This window comes from Medicago sativa, chromosome 3, assembly GCF_051527215.1.
Source record: "Medicago sativa cultivar Bolivia chromosome 3, Bolivia_mono, whole genome shotgun sequence".
Lineage (NCBI taxonomy): Eukaryota > Viridiplantae > Streptophyta > Magnoliopsida > Fabales > Fabaceae > Medicago > Medicago sativa.
The window spans coordinates 55,345,712-55,361,872 of record NC_140751.1 but is presented as its reverse complement, the minus strand read 5'-3'; the positions used below and the strand labels follow the sequence as shown (position 1 = coordinate 55,361,872).

The following is a 16,161-nucleotide window of genomic DNA, read 5'->3' as shown; positions in this document are numbered from 1 at the left end:
AGTTTTTGCAAGAATATTACTGAGGACCAACAATTGTCTTTAACTGGAATGATTCGTCGCCTATCAATTGCAACTAGTACTGATAACTTAATGAAAAGTATTGTAAACTCACATGTTCGATCATTGATTGTTCCCGCACCTAAAACATTACTTGAATCATTTGTAAGGACCATCCCTGCAAAATATAGGCGGTTGAAGGTGCTTGCTTTGATGCATGGGGAATTTCTTGAAATTCCTAATGATTTGGGAAGTTTGAACCACTTGAAATATTTTGAGTTCCCGATGATTGAAGGAAGATATTCTGGACTTCCAAAATCCATTGGCATGCTCGTGAACCTAGAGACTTTGGATTTCAGATATCGAAATTTCAAAATTCATAATATGCCAAAGGAGATTTGCAAGCTTAGAAAGCTGCGCCATTTTTTAGGATGTCGTATGTCTTTGATTCAGTTGAAGGATGGTATTGGAGAAATGACATCCTTACAGACTCTAAATTCGGTTTATTTAGATGATGGTGAAGATGAAAATGATAATAGAGTGGTAGAGCTAATAGAAGAGCTTGGAAAGCTAGATCAGCTAAGGAAATTGGTCTTGAGAGGTGTTAGGAGTAAATATATGAGTGCTATATCTTCCTCAATCAGTCAGATCCAACAACTGGAGAAACTGAAAATTAGTGGAGTAAATATATGAGTGCTATTTGACACAATCATTGATCTTGATTTGAATTCACCCCCACCTAGGCTTCAACGTGTTAAACTTGAAGGGAATTTAAAGAAATTGCCTGAGTGGATTTCAAAACTCCAAAATCTTGTTAAGCTGAAGGTGACAATTACGAAGGAAGGGAATGATGCAATGAAATTACTCCAAAGTATGCCAAACTTGTTGTCCCTCCATATCAGTAGTAGTTCTTCTGATGACAACTTGGAAAGGTTACATTTTCAAGATGGGTGGTTTAAGAATTTGAAGGAACTACATCTTAGCCGTTTCTGTAACTTGAGTGACATCCTTATTGACGAAGGTGCATTGGGTTCTCTGAAAAAGCTTACTTTAGGCATTATCCCCCAACTGAGAACGTTACCAACTGGTATTTTGTTATGTATTATTGTGACCTCAGCCACCCTCTATCTGCTTATTGTATTTTTCATGTTTGTATTGTGTACTCTTTTCTGTTGTATTTTGTTTTTTATTATTGTCTGTTTCGGTTCCAACATTTTTTTATCACTTAAATTTGCGGAATGTAAATTTTATATATGGTCATAATTGTAGACAAACTAAACTTGTTTGAAACAAATTATATTAATCGTACCATACATGTTCTGTAAAAGGAACCTGTGCAAATAAGTTCATACATAGAAGTAAGTATTACTGAACCAAGAAAAGAAAGTTCATGTGCCAACACAAGAATAATGACATTTTCTGCTGATAAATACGAAGGGCGGCATAGGGAGCTAGAATTTTCACCGCAAAGGATAAGAAAAAAAATCTAGTAAGCTACTTGACAGTCATAGTCCATGAGAAACACTTGATGTTTTAAATTATATGCTACAAATGCGTTTGTTTCAGATGCTGCTTCAATTTCTATTCGAATATAGTTATGCAGTGAGACTTTTGATTTAGGATTGAGCATTCACTTGTAATTCTTTCTCTGTAAAATTTAAACACTGAAAAACATAAATAAATTCAAGTATGTCGTTGTTATATAAAAACATTGAATTTGGAAAAAGTGTCAAGAAATTTTAGGGTTTAATAAATAAATACCTTTTATATGTTGTTGATGGAGAATGGGTCACGTTTGAATGAACAAAATCTTGCTAGAAGAGGAGTTAACGACATTGCAATTCTAGTTTAAAGGAATTGAATGAAAAAAAGATTCAATTCAATTCTAATTTAAAGGAGTTGTTGTTGATTTAAAGGAATTTAAAGGAATTGAATGAAAAAAAGATTCAATTCAATTCTAATTTAAAGGACATAGAGTATTTGTGATGAACATTTGATGCTATTAACATGGATGTTGTGAGTTTGTCGACAGATTCTTCCTTTATGCCTTTAGTAATTTTGAACATTGTGGATTACCCTAGATAATGTGCACTCCATAAGACCCACTAGGAAATCTGCATGTAATAAAAATTAACAAGCTGCAAGTAAAAAAGACTAAGTACTGTTTATTTATGCAATGTTAAAAATAGAGAAAAATAGAGACTAAGTAACCTGCACCTTCTTTGCTGAAACATAATGGAGGTGTAATTCTAAATTCTAATTCTGTGTAACAGTAGAAAAGCTTATAAGCGACATAGAAAACAGATAAAAATTTGGCTGGAAACAGCTGATTTAGATCAGATTTCCAGCTCTAGAAATCAAGTTTAAAAGTAGTTATATATCCCGCTCCAAATTCGAGTGCAGACACAGTCTTTAGTTTTGAGTAATCTTGTGATTAGACACGATTTTTTATATTTGAGACTATATTCAAATATAAAAATACTCGTGTCTAATATTATTAGGCTCGTGTGCATTGTCATTTTCTGCTATTAACATTGATGTTATGAGTTTGTTAGCAGATTGATCCTTTATGCTTTTAGTAATTTTGAATTTGTATTGTATCATGGTGGATTACCCTAGATAATGTTCAGTCCATAACATCCAATAGGAAATGTGCACGTAAAAAAATAAACAAGCATTAAGTAATAAAGGATAAGTGCTATTTATTTATGTAATGTTCAAAAAAGAGAGAAATAGAGACTGAGTAACCTGCATCATCATCTTTGCTGAAACATAATGGAGGTGTAATTCTGAATGCATTTACATCTAAATTCTAATTGTGTAACAGTAGAAAAGCTTATAAGCGACAAAGAAAACAGATAAAAATTTGGCTCGAAACAGCTGATTTAGATTAGATTTACTGCTCTGTAAATCAAGTTTAAAAGTAGTTATATAACTCGCTCCAAATTCGAGTGCAGGGAATCAAGAACAACTTGGCCTATAGCAATTGAAACTTTAGCTTACTTTCAATGATAGTGTACAATATTAAAAGAGAAATCTCACTTGCTTTGAAATCAATTGGTAGATATATACAAAATCAGAAGTTTTGTTATGGCATTAATCAATTGCAATCAACAACAAATAATAAGTATACATATGTAAATGTGGAAACAGAGCAATCCAAATAGAAATTTTCCAAGGAAAGCTTATACAAATATGCAAATCAAATAAGGATAAAGTTATTTAGAAACCAAAATATACACACAATAAATAGTCTAAAATTTGATGAACACATACATATAATAAATAGCATCTTCCTTGCATTTGTGTCTTAAAAGTTAAGGAAATATTATTAAAACTCAATAAATCCAAACCATATGCTTCACAAACTCACAAATTAAACAAGTCTAATGCATAATTTTCATATCCATTTTCACATTAGAGGTAGATTCGAAAATTAGTAAATCCATGAAAATTCATTTCCTCAAAAAATAATTCATGAAAAAACATTACCCTTTGAATAGTGCCTCAAAAAAAGCAAGTCATTCTTTCAGCAAGCCCCAAGTTCAAAATGAAATATACATATGTATTAAAGGGTATTTCAAGCAGTTTTGTAAATTCTTTCAAAAAAAAAAAAGTTTTGTAAATATTGATAATCAATAATCGAACTACATGTTGATTCTATAATCAATTTATAAACCTTTTTAGATACTGAAATGTACTAGTACCATTACACATATTGAATATCAGGACAAAGCAACTTACTGAAACATTAGTCACCAACCTAAAGTTCATTGAGAAAATAGTGTTAGTATGTATTACTTAACACTTGAATTATTATATTTTCAACATCCCAACGAAGAATTAGGAATAATATTATTCATCACATTCACTTTTGCACAAATTTAAACTTGTATGTGACTCTGAGATATTCACTACTAGTGACACAGATTTCCCTCAAATAAAAACTTTAAAATCCCCATAAATTAAATAACAAAAAAAAAAAAGGCCAACCTTGGTAGTCATCCACATACCACAATAAGGTTATATGCCACCATGCCTTTGATAGGAACAAAAAGTAAACAAATAACCAATTATAAAATTGATTCATTACATGAGGTACCAAATACGTAACTAGTGAAGAGATGCTATGTTGACTAGGAGATGTACAATAACCACAAGAGCATTGGATGCAACGGAGACCGTTGAAACTTTGTATCCCACATGTGAATGCGAAAATGAGGGTGACCAAGAATGTGGGCGAAGATGAAGCTACAAAACCGGAAGCGAAGTTTCAGATAAGCAAAAATTGCAAACGGTGGTTAACATGGAGAGATCGATAGAATACGGGGGGAGGGAGAGAGAGAGAGAGAGAGAGAGAGAGAGAGAGAGAGAGAGAGAGGGTGAATTAGGGTTGTCCAAACATAGTGAGTGAGGTTTCTAGAGAACGAGTGTGTTTAGTGAGTGAATGAGAAATAGGATTGAGAGAGTTTATGGTGAGTGAGTGAGGGTCAAAAATGAACAAATAACAAATAAATGAAAGTGGAGGAATTTTGCTCAAGAGGGAACCTGAAATTTGATTTTTTTTTTTAAGCGGGAACTTGAAAGTTGTTTTAGGGTTTTGTGAAAATGGGAACACATGGGGGAAATATTAGGGTTAGATGGGGAAAATTTTGGGGTAAAATCTTGTTTTAGTACTGACTAGATGTCTACCTGTGAACGACATGGGTCAAATATGTGTGGGTTAATAATAGTTTGCCAATAATAATTAGTAAATGATTTAATAGATAAAAACCAATATCTAATATTTACGTAATTAATTTGATGTTGGACTCCTAAATGAACATACAAATATAATTGTCTCATGGCATTTACTCAATGATTTTGGAAGACACAAATACAAATAAATAATAATACACCAGAAATACTCATATTTTGTCATTGTTATCTTTCTAAGTTTCGGTCATCAAATGAGAATAATAGAAGTCACCACACTACCACCAGGTGCAACAGAGAAATTCGCAGTTTTTAAAAGAAGTTGTGACCAAAAGCACATATGGCCATCCATCCATATGTGAATAACTACACACATAAATAACAAAGATGACATAACAAACTTGTAATTATTTACTTTCCTTTCTGTTTTGTCAGTAAAAATGACATATACCCAACCTAAGTTAAAATGATCATAATATTTCAGCATGATAGGAATAATAGTATTAAGAAACACATTACATTAGTCATCAATGTAACAATCCATTCTAATGAGTAACAGTTGCAATGAAAATATGGGACTTAAAGCAAATACATGTATAGTGAAGCGGAAAATCCAAATTTATATGCTTATGAGAAGACTAAATTCTAAAATTCATGCACTTATGCTGCTAATTCTATGATTCAGATAGTTGTTTAGAATACGTACAATCAAGTTACTTGCAAAAACAACAGCTCAAGAACATTTGAGCAATGCTCGCAAATCAAGTTTAGTATTTAATATATCTCAATTATTTTTTAAAACACTTTGAAGTTTTCAATGATGGAAAACAAACCACTATAATTATAAGTGTATTAGAAAATCCTCTTCATCTCTTACACATTTCATAGTTCAATGAACGTACCCCATAAAACAATAGAATTTCATACACCAAAACAATTAATTAGCAGACACAGACAATACATAGATTAGCAGTTTTATAAAAAATATTAGGATAGTCATCTAAATATCCAATATCAGTAGATGGCATGAAACATTTATTAATGGAGATAGTGAAAAGATAATGCTAATATCAAACCTTTGAAAATTGCTTTTTGTATCTTATTTAAAAAAAAAAAATACCTAGCAAATTAAACCAGCCCATTGCAAAAGTCAGATACTCATGAAGGTAACAATCAATAATAATAATGCACTAAAATTGAATAAAACTTTGAAAAATTTACCTCTTCAAGAATAATAGAAAGGAAGTTGGGAAGAAAGTGAGATGGCCTTTTAGTAATCCACAATATGTAAAGCAAGAACATTGAGCCAACAACACGCATAAAAAAAATAGAACTCAGATATACACAAATGCAAAATATCATGTCAATTATACAAAAAATTTCAAAGTCCGAATAATCTTTGATTTATTTATCATTTCAAAGAGAATAACAAATAAATAGGCAGAAGCAATAGTTCAACACCACAACCATAGCAGGATCTAAACACATGTACAATTGCAGAAAGATTAGAGAAAATAAGCACAGTTGGTGTACCCAAAACAATATTCCATGTCTAAAAAAATAATTTTAAAAAAAAAAGAATCTCCTTACTAAAGGAGTGCAAATTTGATGTTCACCAAACATAAAATTGTAAAACTAAAAATTACAAATCCTCCATATATATCATTGAACACAAATTTACAAATCCTCCTCCATAATAGCAACAAATATAAGAAACCTTAAACACCAACAACAAAAAAATCAAAAAATGCAAGCTTTAACAGAGGAAATGGAAGATAAAAATCAAATAAAAAGGATGAGATAAATCAACGGCATTTTTAACAGATAAAATGTCGTCTTTCCCAAAACAAAACAAGAAAACGTTATCAACGACAATGGGTATTATTCAGACACTTTCAAAACCAGCATTTATGAGTTTTTGTTTGCCTTTAGAAACGTGCTCACCATTCAATATTTTGGCAATTACACCCTTGCTTGCGCAATCAACATCTTCCTTTTCAGAATAATATTTTTTAACAACCTCCAGATCCTTCTTCCTACCCACTAAAGAACCCTTAGTCTTCCTCTCCTTAACAACAATAATATTAGCATATGAACATCGATGGAAGATTTAGGGTTCGGGGGTTAGTTACATAAAGGGAAGGTGTTCACACCCTTTATGTCCGTAGTACTCTACGGGAACCTCTTGGTTTCATTTAATTTATGTGCCATAACTTGCTTCTAAAAATGGATTTAAAAGAAGAAAGAAGAGACCTATTATCTACATTTTTTATTGATTTGAAAGGACAAGATCCTTTGCCTACGTACCCGTAAGGGATCAAAACCTCGTAGTTCGTGGTAGAGATTGACGTTTGATTGATTTTATGTTTTTATTAGTTTTGAAAAAGTTTTAAAGAGAAAAGCCAAGTGGCAAAAAGAATTTGTTTGTGTTTTTTATATTGAAAGAAAAATGACTCAAAATAGAATTAAAATTGATTTGAAATTTGATTATGAAAGAAAATAAAAAGAACGATCACTTGATTGAAAATCAAGGTTTATTATGAAAATATTTTTGTGATTTTTGATTATTTGAATGTTTTTGTTGTTTCTGATATTAATTAAAAACTAAAAGTAAACTAACATAACAAGAAAATAAAGCACGAGGAATTTCCGTAGTGACGTTGGATCACCACGAAAAACTCTTTTCTAACCTAATATTTTTTGCATTTTTTTTGAATATATATAAAAGCGGAATAAATAAATTAAAATAAAAGAAAGGGACAACCGCAGGGACAAAATTACCGAAGGAACAAAATTCCAAAGGGACAAAATTACCGAAGGGACAAAATTCCGAAGGGACAAAATTCCAAAGAGACTTTTCCGAAGGGACGGAAAAAGAGGGAGAAGAAAAGAATAGCTCGTCAACACAAGCTAAATGAGGGAGAAGAGGGAAAAGTTCTTTGACAACTCAAGAGAACTTTTGGTGTGTGAAATTGTGAGGGATGAAAGCTTTATTTATAGGTTCAAAGGTTGATGAATTTGGAAATTAGAGACCGCGTTTAATTAATGGACTTGATGATGATTGAACGGGTTCTGATGAAATTGGAAAGAAATTTTTGACTCTGCACTGATTATGGCATGGCTTGGAGGAAAAAATATTTTGGACCCCTGGACACTTAATTTTGGACTCATTGACGCTTTGGTTTTTTTTTTTGGACACTAATTAAAATGAAATGAAAAATAGAATAAACCTAATAAGAAATAAAATAAAAACAAATTAAAATAAAACAAAGTAAAACAAAATTAAAAGATGGAAAATAAAAGGTAAGATAAAACTAAAAGACTAATAAAAAAGAAAGGTGAGAAGAGGGCCCGAAATTGGAACAAAAAATGAGGTATTTTAAGATACCTTTCTGCCGAATTTTTCTTTGAAAAGTCAGAGAATATTTAGGGTTAAAAGGCGTCTGAATGTAGGGCCTTAGGTCAAAAATTAGGGTATGACAGATGCCCTTATTTACGTTTCTTCGTCCGGAGACTTGAAGATGAAATCTTTGATTTGATGGGACGAAGAGACTTAAATACAAAGTACACCAATTTTGGGCCTAAGATGATATGAAATGCTTGTGAAATGCAAGTTATCCAAAATTATCCGCTTTGCAAGTTATCCGCTTGGCTTATGAAAGATTGCCAGAATCCATTGGGCTTTGTAAAGGCGTGCCTGAATCCACCGGGCTTTGTAAAAGTGTGCGAGAATTCACTCGGCTTGGTAAACAATTGCGAGAATCCACTCCGCTTGGTAAACATTTGCAAGAATCCACTCAACTTTTGATAAACGATTGCGAGAATCCACTCAGCTTGGTAACCAGTTGCGAGAATCCACTCGGCTTTGATAAAAGGTTTGCGAGAATCCACCCGGCTTTTGATAAGAGGTTTGCGAGAATCCACTCGGCTTTGATAACACCTTTGCGACAATCCACTCGGCTTTGATAACACTTTTGAATATGGACTGCACTAGTGGATTTCCTTCCTGGCTTGGTAGCCCCCAGAGTAGGTGACATTGCACCGAACTGCGTTAACAATTTCGCTGTGCCTCCTTTATTTCTTGTCTGTTATTTTGTTTTATTATGTTGGTTAGCTTAATGTTCTAAACATCGTATACAACATCTGTTTTATGTGTTTCGTGTTGAAACATCTCTTAGAACATCTTAAGTCTAACGTGCCAGAATTTCAAACTACTAGATAACAGAATTAAACGGAGGCATCCCATCGTCTCCATCCTCTAAAATGTCCCACAACTACTCCTTGTCAACCTGAGTATCTGTACTCAAGGTACAGTCACCGTACAGAAAACAACACAACAAAATAAGGGGTGAGAAATCCTGCCATAATATAATAATAGGGAAAAGCATGCACATTAAATAAATACCAAAAGAATATAGTCTCCATTATCTCATCATTCTCAACAGTTACTATGTATAATCTCTTCATTTTACATGTCACAGCAGCACATCATATTCACTCTCAAACACCCAATACAACATCATATATATATATATATATATATATATATATATATATATATATATATATATGCATATGGACTCTCCTAATGACCTATATGATTGTGGTACCACTCCTACTCATCATTTTGCCAGAGTTATGTTACTAGACTTTTCTCATCATAGTTTGCCAGAGATATGTTACTGGACTTTTCTCATCATAGTTTGCCAGAGAGATGTTACTGGACTTCTCCATCAGTCTTAGACTCTATATGAATGCATAAAAACCAATTCTACAAGTAACACAAGTATACCCATATTCAAATAATTCACATATTAATGCAAGACTCTCACTAAAATGCACGACTCTAATGCAAAGCACACAAATCATCAACATACTTATCATCATCATCATATATTACTTTCGTCATTATGATATATATATATATATATATATATATATATATATATATATATATATATATATATATCACTCTCATTATCATTATATACATCACTCTCATCATCATCAAAGATAAGCATCATCACTCTCGTCATCATAATGATATAGTTATTGTCATCCTCATCATCACTAAAATATAAACATTATCATCCTCATCTTCATCATAAATTAATCATTATCACTCTCATCATATATATATATATATATTTAATATTAATCATCGATACTCTTTGTCATAGTTATAGGATTCCTCATCATTACTCTCTATCAACCGTTTATATCACCACTTATTCTCTTCATTAATCCAAACTTTACACGTGAATCATTTCTCAACATCCCTCTATTTTATTTCATTTTATTTTATTATTCATCTTACAGACATACTCTATCCCATCATCTATTCTAGGCTCTCTATATACTTTACTTCTAATAGCATAACCTATTACTCATTCTTAGTCTCAAGATGTATTCTAATTCATTATCATTACATATAATGTTTCCCCTATATACACCTAGGTTCTTCCCCACCATCGTCATTAACTCTTTCGTAGTCCTTCTTCTCATTTAAAACGACTTTATATCTTATTACCTTGTTCTCATAATCGTCGTCATCTATACATCGACTATTCTCCTAATCTTAACTTAATCCTAATTTAAATTTATTATCTCACTTTATCAATACTTTTGACTTCATAAACTTTCCTCACTAAGGCTTCTTTATAAATCAAGACTTTATTCTCTCGATACCGGTTGTTATTATTATCGTCAAACATTATAACTATTACTGTTTATCCGCTTTCCTACTCATCTTGCTCTCTTCTAATTGTTTCCCGTCCTTTTCATCGCTATTATCATTCCTATTGTCTTTCATTACCTAATTCACAAATCCCTACCTTCCCTTACATTTCGTCTTAACGACCTTCTCATCGTTTACGATCATATTCTTTATTCATTTTTACATCTTATACGTTACTGTCTAACACTTATCTTAAGTTCTTTAACTACCTTGGTTCCTTCGCTCTTTCACTCAACGGTATTCTTAGACTCATTATTGGTTTAAGGAGATCATATTTCAACTCATTAGTTATTCGGAAAAGAACCTACTTAACATCCCATATTATCATCGTCTTATACCCTTTTTACTAAATCGTGTGTTTTTAGACTCACCACATACCCTCACCATTTGCTCTAGTAATTTCTTGTCTTATTACCCTTAATCAACTTGATATCTTTTCTCAATATTATTATCATCCCCTAACTTACCCAATGCTTTAACTCCTACTCATAACATAACCCACTTCATCATTTACTCGTCACCCTAAACAAGACATGTCATCGTCATTACTCGTCATTCACAAAACATCATTAATTATGATATCATTCATCTTCACCATTCAAAAATTATCTAAACATAGATCCTTATCACACGAAAATAACTTCTAACCATTAATCAACATCTTATACGAGCATATGTACAAATCATATTCCTTCGTTACTCATTACTGCATTTTAGAATCTACTCTCGTCATTCGTTCTCTCCATTACTACGTCTTTCATCCTAATAGTATACCCCATTATCCATTCTAAATTAAGTATTAACCTCTCGATTAATATTCCTCATAGCGTCTCCCATATTTATTGTTCACTTTCTATTTTCAAGCCATTTTGACACCATTAGATTCTCATAGGTTACTATCCTCGGTTCCTATTTAAGCTTGTTATTATCCTGAGTTAATCACTTATAATTACGCTTAAACCCACTCCTTCATTAAGTTATATAATTAAGGATCCTTACTCTTACCTTTATCTTTAACAACCTTCTTAAACTCTTTATTATTTCCTAGGACGTTTTAAGGCTCATTGAAAAGATTATGCTGAAGTTTCACGAAAAACGCAGCATGACCCAGGTACGGTAATTTGACCATAACTCAAGTTGTAGAGGTCTAGTTGAGGTGAAACCAAAGCGATTGGAAAACTAATACACATACCTAAAACTTTCATGTTTCGGCCGAAATCCAGTTCGGAACATAAAATGGTTAAAAACAACAGTTTTTGTTTGTTAAGTTGCGCTGACAAAATCGGGGGCCGAATTTACAAAATCGGGGCCCGATTTTTGTCGAATCAAAACACTCAGAAATGCGTTTTTCCCCAATTAATCACTTTTGGATCACTTAACTCAATCCCTTTTTTTTTTTTGACGTTTACTTAACTCAATCCCAACACACCCAAATTGTGCCTAATAATCACTCTAGGTTTACCCTACTATTTGAGTGTTAATTCCCTCTCAAAGTATCCAATTTTACACTATTTCAGGGTCAAGTTCCGAACTCTAATCTCTAAACTATGTTCCCATGATATTCTTCTCTCAACAACAATTCTACATTCATTCATCATAATTTTTCAATGGAACTCTTCCTCTTAACAACAATCATAACTTAAGAATTAATTAACCTCAACAACGTCCTCATCACCATCATAACAACACTCATACTCTAACCCCTTTACAACCCTGCAACAAAATATTATACCCTAGAGATGAAGAGATTCTCCCCCTTACCTCCATTTTCTTCTGAAATTTCCAGCTTGGCTTGATCCCGTCGTAACTAGGGTTTCTTCTCCTATGCTCCTCTTTTCTTTCTTTTTTCACGTTCAGCAAAAGTGACTCTTCTAACTCCTAATGTTTCTATTCATACTTGGGTCAATCACATGTTATAACTTTCTTCTCCTTTATACACTATACTCTTACTCCTCCCCTCCCCCACTTATTTAAAACTTATATTCTACACCTCCGACTTTGTATTATATTTACTTAATTCTTCTTTTCATCCTATTAGCCATATTAGCCCTCATAGTCACTAATCAACTTTATAATCATAATAAACATGACTCCACCTATTTAACCTCAAAAAGTTAATTAAATAGAAATTTGGGGTGTTACAATACCCACCCGTACCGTCACCGGTTGGAGAATGTGCATAGATTATCGGAGGTTGAATACCGCAATAAGGAAGGACCACTTCTCGTTACCATTCATGGATCAAATGATAGAGAGGTTGGCTGGCCAAGCCTTTTATTGCTTTTTGGATGGGTATTCGGGGTATAATCAGATTGCGGTAGCTCCAGAAAACCAAGAGAAGACTACCTTCACTTGTCCATTTGGTGTGTTTGCTTATAGGAGAATGCCTTTTGGACTGTGTAATGCGCCGGCGACCTTTCAAAGGTGTGTGCTCTCCATATTCTCGACATGATAGAGAAGAACATTGAGGTATTTATGGCCGACTTTTCTGTGTTTGGTAAGTCTTTTGATCAATGCTTGTTTCACCTAGATGTTTTCCTTAAAAGATGCACCGAAACTAACCTTGTTTTAAATTGGGAAAAATGCCATTTTTTGGTAACTGAAGGTATAGTTTTGGGGCATAAAATAAGTGCTAAAGGCATATAGGTGGACCAAGCAAAGATAGAGGTTATAGAGAAACTTCCCCCTCCAACATTTTTTGGTAACTGAAGGTATAGTTTTGGGGCATAAAATAAGTGCTAAAGGCATATAGGTGGACCAAGCAAAGATAGAGGTTATAGAGAAACTTCCCCCTCCAATTAATGTTAAAGGAGTGAGGAGTTTCTTGGGGGATACTGGTTTCTATCGGCGTTTCATAAAAGACTTTTCTAAAATTTCCAAGCCCCTTTGTAACCTCTTAGTCAATGAAAATAATTTTGATTTTGATTCTGAATATTTAAATGTTTTTTCTTTGATTAAAACCAAGTTGGTTACTGCACCAATAATCATTGCACCTTATTGGGATTTACCTTTCGAACTTATGTGTGATGCAAGTGATTATGTTGTTGGTGCAGTTCTAGGCCAACGGAAGAACAAATTTTTCCATGCAATTTGCTTTGCAAGCAAGGTTTTAAATGAAAATCAAGTTAACTATTCCACCACTGAAAAGGAATTGCTTGCAGTAATCTTTGCATTGGAAAAGTTTCGTTCTTATCTAATAGGCTCCAAAGTCATTGTTTTTACAGATCATGCAGCCCTGAAGTATCTCTTGACAAAAGGGGATTCAAAGCCTCGGCTGTTGAGGTGGATCCACTTGGTGTAAGAGTTTGATCTTGAGATTCGTGACAAGAAGGGAGTAGAGAACGTGGTAGCTAATAACCTCTCAAGGTTGGAAAATAATGAGGTGACAAAGAAAGAGAAGGCCATCATGGCCGAGATTCCAAATGAAAATTTGTTTGTTATTGGAGAAAGGCCCTGGTTTGCTGACATGGCAAACTTTAAGGATGGTAACATTGTTCCTGATGACCTGGAGTATCATCAGAGGGAAAAGTTCTTCAAGGATGCAAACCACTATTTGTGGGATGATCCTTATCTGTTTAAGGTAAGCATTGACGGTTTGATTAGACGTTGTGTTGCAGGCGAGGAGGCTAACAGTATCATGTGGCACTGTCATAGCTCAGCTGATAGGGGCCACCATAGTGGAGAAAGAACCGCGGTAAAAGTTTTGTAAAGTGGCTTCTGGTGGTCCACCCCTTTCAAGGATTGCCAAGACTTTGTTAAGCACTGTGACAAATGCCAAAGGACAGGCAACATTTCTAAGAGGAATGAGATGCCCCTAACAGGAATCATTAAAACTAAACCATTTGATTGTTGGGGCATTGATTTTATGGGACCATTCCCCTCCTCTTACTCTTTTCTCCATATACTTGTTTGTGTTGACTATGTCACAAAATGGGTTGAAGTGATACCTTGTGTTGCTAATGATGCCAAGACTGTTGCCAACATCCTGCAGAGGAATATATTCACTAGGTTTGAAACCCCTAGAGTCTTAATCAGTGAAGGGGGGAAGCACTTTTGCAATAATTTTCTTGAAAATGTGCTCAAAAAGTATAGCATCATGCACAAAGTTGCAACTCCCTATCACCCACAAACAAGTGGTCAAGTAAAGGTTTCAAACCGTCAGCTGAAACAGATACTAGAAAAGACAGTTGCGTCAAATAGGAAGGATTGGTCTAAGAAATTAGATGACGCACTGTGGGCATATAGGACAGCTTTCAAGACTCATATAGGGCTCTCACCTAATCAGTTAGTCTATGGGAAGGCAAGTCATCTTCCGGTTGAGCTAGAACATAAAGCATACTGGGCCATTAAAGCCTTAAATTTTGATCAAGTAGCCGCTGGTAAGAAAAGACTCTTGAAACTTATTGAACTTGAGGAGATGAGGCGTAGAGCGTATGAAAATGCGCTCATCTATAAGGCCATGACTAAAAGGTTTCATGACAAAAACTTAGTATCTAGGGATATTAACTCTGGGAAGCTAGTTTTGTTGTATAATTCCAGGTTGAAGCTGTTTCCTGGAAAACTTAAGTCAAAGTGGTATGGACTGTTCTTGGTCAAGAGTGTGTCACCTCATGGAGCTGTTGAGTTGATAACACCTGAAGGTGACCAAAGTTTCAAGGTAAATGGGCAGAGAGTTAAACCATATCTAGGTGGCGTCCTACCAAAGGCAAGGGTAGGACTTATTCTGACGGACCTCTAAGGTCCTTGGCAGTCAAGCGATTGACGGTAAAGGAGTGCTTTGTGGGAGGCAACCAACCAATTTTTATTGCAAGTAGTATTTTTAATTTTTATTGCTTTCAAAAATATCAAAAACACAAAAATATTTTAGCTGAAACAAGCAGAGGAAAAAATTCAAAAAAATTTCTAAGTTAAACAGGGTGTCTTCTCAACATTTTCCAAAACGTGGCACAATACCGAAATCATGACACGGATTTTGGCACCCAAAAAATTTGGCGTCCTTAGACATTGCCAAATCGTGTCACGTTGGCCAAATCGTGTGACATTTTCTGGGCAAGAAAAATTTTAAAAAGTGAAATCGTGACACGTTTTCCCCAAACGTGACACGATTTTGGTGGTATTCAAAATTTGACTGTTACAAAACCCAATCGTGAAACGTTTTCGGCCAAACGTGACACAATTTCCCCAGCCTATAAATATACCTACCACGATTTTCATTCCATTCACTTCCAAAAGTAGCCAAACTCTACCAAAATTTCCCGAAAACCCTAACCTTCAAAATTCTTACCCTTTTTCATCAAAAATCTTCATTTTTTCATCTTCAATTCCCCAAACCAACACCATAAACCCTCATCATCATCCACAAACAACCCAAATTCATCACAATCACCGTCTCCGTCACAAACCCTAACCTTCATCAACCTTTTTCCTAACCCTAACAATGGTGGAAACAAGAAACAAAGGCAAAACCCAAACAACGAAGAAAGCCAAAACTGTCCCCAAGCACAAACAACCCGTTAAACCTAACCCCAACGCCGCACCACCACCAACGGTTAACCATCGATTTTAAAATGATGTTGCGAGAGACCGATTCAAGGGCATCCGACACTTTCGGATGATCCAAGAGAGAGGCTTTGATTTCCCCAAACTCATAACCAACCCCGAGTTCTTTCAAGTGTTTACAGAAAGAGGGTGGGAGTCCCTAGATAGCATGATTTTCAAGCAGGCTAAGAAGA

General features: G+C 34.1%; 1 pseudogene; it reads left to right on the top strand.

Moving 5' to 3' along the window:
* Positions 1–15,167, top strand: LOC146938472 (uncharacterized; annotated as a pseudogene).
* Positions 15,168–16,161: the final 994 nt, after the last annotated feature.